The sequence below is a fragment of the Bubalus bubalis genome, chromosome 15, assembly GCF_019923935.1.
Source record: "Bubalus bubalis isolate 160015118507 breed Murrah chromosome 15, NDDB_SH_1, whole genome shotgun sequence".
Lineage (NCBI taxonomy): Eukaryota > Metazoa > Chordata > Mammalia > Artiodactyla > Bovidae > Bubalus > Bubalus bubalis.
Window position 1 is genome coordinate 20,073,408 of NC_059171.1, and position 6,388 is coordinate 20,079,795.

Genomic DNA, 6,388 nt, shown 5'->3' on the forward strand with positions numbered 1-6,388 from the left:
AAGAAATATGTCATTTCATCTATGTCTGGTATTAAGAACTCTGACATCCAAAAAGATTCAGAAATACTCCTGTTGATTAATCCTTACATGTATTAGAGGTTGAACACCTGCTACAGTAAATTCCAGGGTCATTAAAATTGCATGACGACAAGACTCTTTCATCTAGGAGCCCATTTATTTCAAGAAATTCTAATAAACAAAATAACTTGGAGTTCAGTTACAATGAGATTTGATCAATATTTTTAATATCTTGATGAAAAGTATGGGAGTAAAACTGACAGTCTGACACAGAGACACAAAATTTAGGACTAAAGAACATATTTCCAGGATTCTCTTGTCCTGTCAAGTGATACAATCTCTCCTGCTGGTGCTGACATTCATATAGAATGCCTTAGTTTCTAATTCTAGTACATTATGAGGTGTAGCAGTGGATTCATGCCCATGAAATCCATACACACCACCATCCAAAAGCAGCTGGCTTAATAGAATGGTGGAATGGCCTGCTGTAGACTCAACTGTAGCACCAGCTGGAAGACAACACTCTGAATGAATAAGACAAGATGCAGTTATACTTTGAGTTAACAACCAAGATAAAGTGATGTTTCCTCAGTAAGCAACATATACAGGTCCAGGCAGCACAGAATGAAACGTTGGCATTTGCAACAATATGAATGGACTTGGAAGGTATTATGCTTGGTGAAATAAGTCAGACAGAGAAAGACAAATATTGTATGATATCACTTATACCTGGAATCTAAAAAATACAACAAACTAGTGAACATAACAAACGAGAAGCAGACTCAAAGATACAGAGAACAAACTAGCAGTTGCCAGTGGGGTGAGGGGAGGGCGGAGGGGCAAGTAGGGATACAGGATTAAGAAGCCCAAACTACCATGTAAAATAAAGAAGCTACAAGGATATATTGTACAAGGGAGTATAACCAACTATAAATGGAGAAAGTATAAACATTGTGAATCACCATGTTGTACACCTGAAACGTATATAAATCATAAGTCAACTACACCTCATTAAAAATTATTTTTAAAAGTTGATTCAATGACTTTGAAAGTGTTTATTTCTTCATTTTGGGGAAACAGTGCAGAATGTTTTTGGGTGTACAAAATTTAGTGGATTTAGCTAGATGAAAACATGAAGAAGTTTTTCCTTATTGTGTGGGAGTTTGAACACGTATAGAAAGGAGGTTATAAATGTTAAGTAGCCAGAAGAATGAACTGTGTCAGTTATTAAACTATTGTCTCTCAATTCAACCCACTCTCTATATTTTACTGTTGGGAACTACAACAGTCGTCTCTCAGTAATTAATAACAAAACAGTAGGCAGAAGTTTATCAAGAAGACAGATGTCCTAAAAATAATACTATTGAGTTGACCTAACTGACCTACAACACTTGACCCAACCCAACAACAGCAGAATATATACTTTTCAAATGTATGGAACACTTAAACATAATATGGAACACCAAACAATAAACCATAAAACAAGCTTTAGCAACTTCAAAAGAATTGAGAGCTTACAAAGTGTGTTCACTGCTCAGAACAGTATCAAACTGGAAATCAACAGCAGAATGATATCTGGAATACTCCCAGGTATTAAGAAATTAAGTCCCCAAATAATTAGAAATGAAATAATGCATTTCTGAACTACATATTGTTTAAAGAGGAAGTTTCAAAGGAAGTTAGAAGAATTTTGAGAGAGATGTGTTGGTATCTCTGACTATAATTGTGAATTTATCTCTTTGTCCTTAGAGTTCTCTAGGTTTTTTTTGCTGTGTGTATTTCGAAGTGCTGTTATTAGGTGTAAAAACATTTAGGAGATTTGTGTCCTCTTAAATAACACATCCAGTTAATCATGAAGAAATGATTCTCAGTATCTCTGGTAATAGTCTTTGCTCTGAAATCTACTTTCTCTGATATTAATGTAAAAACTCTACTTTCCTTTGATTAATAATAGTGTGGTATTTTTGATTCTTTTATTTTTAACCTATTTGTATCTTTATATTTAAAGTTAGTTCCTTGTAAGCAAGATATAGTTGGGTTTTGCCTTTTATCCAATCTGAAAATAGCTGCTTTTTGATTACAGTGTTTGGGCCACTTACATTTAACGTGATTACAGATATCTTTGGGTTTAGAAATTTAGAAGCAGAAGCTATTCAGTCATATTATCCTTATTCAAGAAAAGCCTAGCAGAAAATAAAACCAACACAGAAGAGATCAGAGCTATGAGATGGAGAGAAACCAGGCCCTGGTAACATTACCTGAGTCACTGAATCTGGCTGTCCCTGTGACTGCAGAAACCCTAAAGCTTCAACAATTTCTATAAATTCCATTTTTACTTGGTTGAGTTGCCTATTCAACCTCAATGTCTACCTGAATGAGTCCTAACTGATATAAGAAGTTTTCTCTCTCTGGATAGGGATCACTTGAACATGTTTGTAAGTTAAGAGGAGACTAGTTGAGCAGAAAATTATTTAGGAAAAAAATAACATAAGAGAATAATCTACTTCCATTTATTAATTTAGCCAGGGTAGTACAATGGTGTCTTACCTTTCATTTTTTGTTATGTGTACATTCCTATTACCATCCAGATAAAGGGCCTCTGAGGCAAAGTAAGAGCTCAGCATTCAAAGAATGTGACTAAAGGCTGTGGTCTACTTACTAAAGGCAAAAACGCCTTATAGAACTCTTTTTTAATTCCTAGAACTCCCTTATCCCTCATTTGTTTATATGGCTAGCTCCCACTTAGACTTCAAGAATCAGTTTAATGGTGTCAAACTCTGGAAGGGTGTTCCCTTACTTTTTCCTTAACCCTATCCCCCTTATAAGCTAAATCAAGGCCCTCTCTATGATGCCCCATAATGTTTCCAGCATATGGGTTTCAGAGCCCTTTTAACCACCACGTGGCCACTTGATTATCAGAACCATGAGGGCACCTTCCGACTGTGGCGAGGTCCAATAAGCCATAGGGAGGCACAATGAACACAGAGAGATGAGAGCTGGGAAGGAACTAGGTAACTGCTACTCTCTCAACTCTATGTACGCTAATGAAAGAGTCTAATTTGCTGCTCTGAAATCATGAAAAGCATCAGAAGAGACTCAGTTTTTCTTCATGCCTAGGATCTGCTTTTATTAACATCCTTTTTGGTCTAGCTACATTTACCAAGCTTGGAGGCTAAAGGGAAAATAAATTGCACCTAATTTATAGGAAGTTAGAAGCTTTTTTTAACCGCTTTCATCTGACTGCACGCAGTATTGTGGAAGGAGAGAAACAGGCACGTACATGCAATTATTTTCCTTCTAGGTTCCTATTAATTTAACGGCAAAAAAAAACCCTGCCACATTTCTGAGTTCTTACTTCCACCTGGTGTGCTGCTGAAAATCAGAACTGATTAAAGAAGGAAGGGGTCTGTGCTTTTCTTTGTCTGTGGGTTGCTCTTACAGCAAATCCCCTGCTGTTTTCACTGAAGAGAGATGGCACAAATTGCAAATCACCATGGCAGGATGGTGAGATGGGATACAGGTAAAAGCTTTTTCTGGACCACAACAGAATTTCACTCAGTAAGTGTGAAAATTGTCCGTTTTAAAAAAGTATTTTAGCTTCCTCCAGCTAGTTGATGTGAACAACAAACAGAACAAACGGCCAACTCCATATTCAGTCAATTACTTCAGATTCTTTCCTTAGTCATTCAGTTTTAACCTCCATCGCCTTCAGCACAGAGTTTGAGAAACTGAGGGAAGATGTTTGAAACATGACAGAACATGACACAAGACAGTGTGTGAAACTGACTATGCGAACGATCAAAAATGAGTCATGATTCTGTCTGTTATGCTAAAGTGTAGTCCTTAGAAATTGTTTGTTAAGATGGATGCTGAAAGCAGATATATCATGAGTGCCATGTCTCTAATGCCCAGGCTCTCTAGGAAGATGAGCATGAGGCAAGATTTAAGCTATGGATGTTTTCTTTGAGAGATGCAAAGTCCAGGAGGTGAGGGTGAAAAAAAAAAGTGGAATTGAGATCTTGAAATGCTATGTGATTCATTACCATGCTGGCTAGTCCTTTACAATAAGTCGCAAAGAGATGTAGCTGGTCATTCAATAGGTTCATTTGCTGGTGCTATGGGACCTCTCTAGAAGGAGTGCAACAAGGAGCTGCATCTCAGAAAATTCTATAGAGGGAGGAAAGGAAGTGGGATTTATCTGTTCATCTCACTTCCATTTCCCATTTCCTGTTAGTTACTTACTATCCTTCTGTGCTCACAGGTTGTGTCATCCAGCCCCCTAGTGGTCACTGGGAAAACCAGATTCCTGTAGAACAGCACTCTATCCAGATGCGGACCGAGGAATGACTTAGTGTAAATGAGCTCTATATGAGGAGTGTGTGATCCACGAAATCTGGGGCTTCAAACAGGGGGGCCCTGCAAGGATTCTCACTACTTACCATTGAGATGTGCCCCTGACCAAGGCTGTATCAGGGGCAGTTCAGTTTAGAAAGCATGCCGTCAATAAATACTAAAGGAACACTGATGAGAAATGTGGTATTCAGTGAGGCTCTGTGAGGGCTTCCCTGGTGGCTCAGACAGTGAAGACTCTGCCCACAGTGCAGGAGACCCAGGTTCTATCGCTGGGTCAGGATGATCCCCTGGAGGAAGGACTGGCTACCCACTCCAGTATTCTTGCCTGGGGAACTCCATGGACAGAGGAGACCGGAGGGCTCCAGTTCATGGGGTTGCAAAGAGTTGGACACGACTGAGCAACTAACACACTTTCACTATGCTCTGTAGAGGATACAAAGAAGCTTATAACTCAATCATTGCCCTTAAAATATCCAAATATACATACAGATTCGAGTTCTGGCTACTAAAGCCATTGGAATTTCCAGGGCAGGGTACCTGAAAAGAGGGAGCTACACAGAGGAGGGGCCCCAGAAGGATAAACAAATGTTCACCATACCTCCTTGGCCAAGGATTGACAAATTAGTTGTCTATTTCTACATAACCCAAAAACTTAACAGCTTAAGATAACACGTATCTATCATCTTGCAATTTCTATGGCTCAGGAAACCATTCATGGACCCTCTCCTTCAGAACTTTCACAAATTAACTTACCTGTTTGTTGGTAGGAGTCAGTCCCTTGAGAGCTGTTGGACTGACGACCTCATTCTTGTTGGCTTTCAGTTCAGTTCAGTCGCTCAGTCGTGTCAGACTCTTTGTGATCCCATGGACTGCAGCACACCAGGCCTCCCTGTCCATCACCAACTCCCAGAGCTTGCTCAAACTCATTTCCATTGAGTCAGTGATGCCATCCAACCATCTCATCCTCTGTCGTCCCATTCTTCTCCCGCCCTCAATCTTTCCCAAAATCAGGGTCTTTTCAAATAAGTCAGCTCTTAGCATCAGGTGACCAAAGTATTGGAGTTTCAGCTTCAACATCAGTCTTTCCAATGGATATTCAGGACTGATTTCTTTTAGGATGGACTGGTTGGATCTCCTTGCATTCCAAGGGACTTTCAAGAGTCTTCTCCAACACCACAGTTCAAAAGCATCAATGCTTCAGCGCTCAACTTTCTTTATAGTCCAACTCTCACATCCATACATGACTACTGGAAAAACCATAGCTTTGACTAGATGGACCTTTGTTGGCAAAGTAATGTCTCTGCTTTTGAATATTCTCTCTGGGTTTGTCATAGCTTTTCTTCCAAGGAGCAAGAGTCTTTTAATTGCATGGCTGCATACACCATCTGCAGTGATTTTGGAGCCCCCCAAAATAAAGTCTGTCACTGTTTCCATTGTTTTCCCATCTATTTGCCATGAAGTGATGGGACCAGATGCCATGATCTTAGTTTTCTGAATGTTGAGCTTTAAGTCAACTTTTTCACTCTTCTCTTTCACTTTCATCAAGAGACTCTTCAGTTCTTCTTCACTTCCTTCCATTAGTGTGGTATCATCTGCATATCTGAGGTTATTGATATTTCTCCCGACAATCTTGATTCCAGTTTTTACTTCATCCAGCCCAGTATTTTGCATGATGTATTCTGCATATAAGTTAAATAAGCTGGGTGACAATATACAGCCTCGATGTACTCCTTTCTCAATTTGGAACCAGTCTGTTGTTCCATGTCCAGTTCTAACTGTTGCTTCTTGACCTGCATATAGATTTCTCAGGAGGCAGGTAAGGTGGTCTGGTATTCCCATCTCTTTCAGAATTTTCCACTGTTTGTTGTGATCCACACAGTCAAAGGCTTTGGCATAGTCAATAAAGCAGAAGTAGATGTTTTTCTGAAACTCTCTTGCTTTTTCTATGATCCAACAGATGTTGGCAATTTGATCTCTGGTTCTTCTGCCTTTTCTAAATTCAGCTTGAATATCTGGA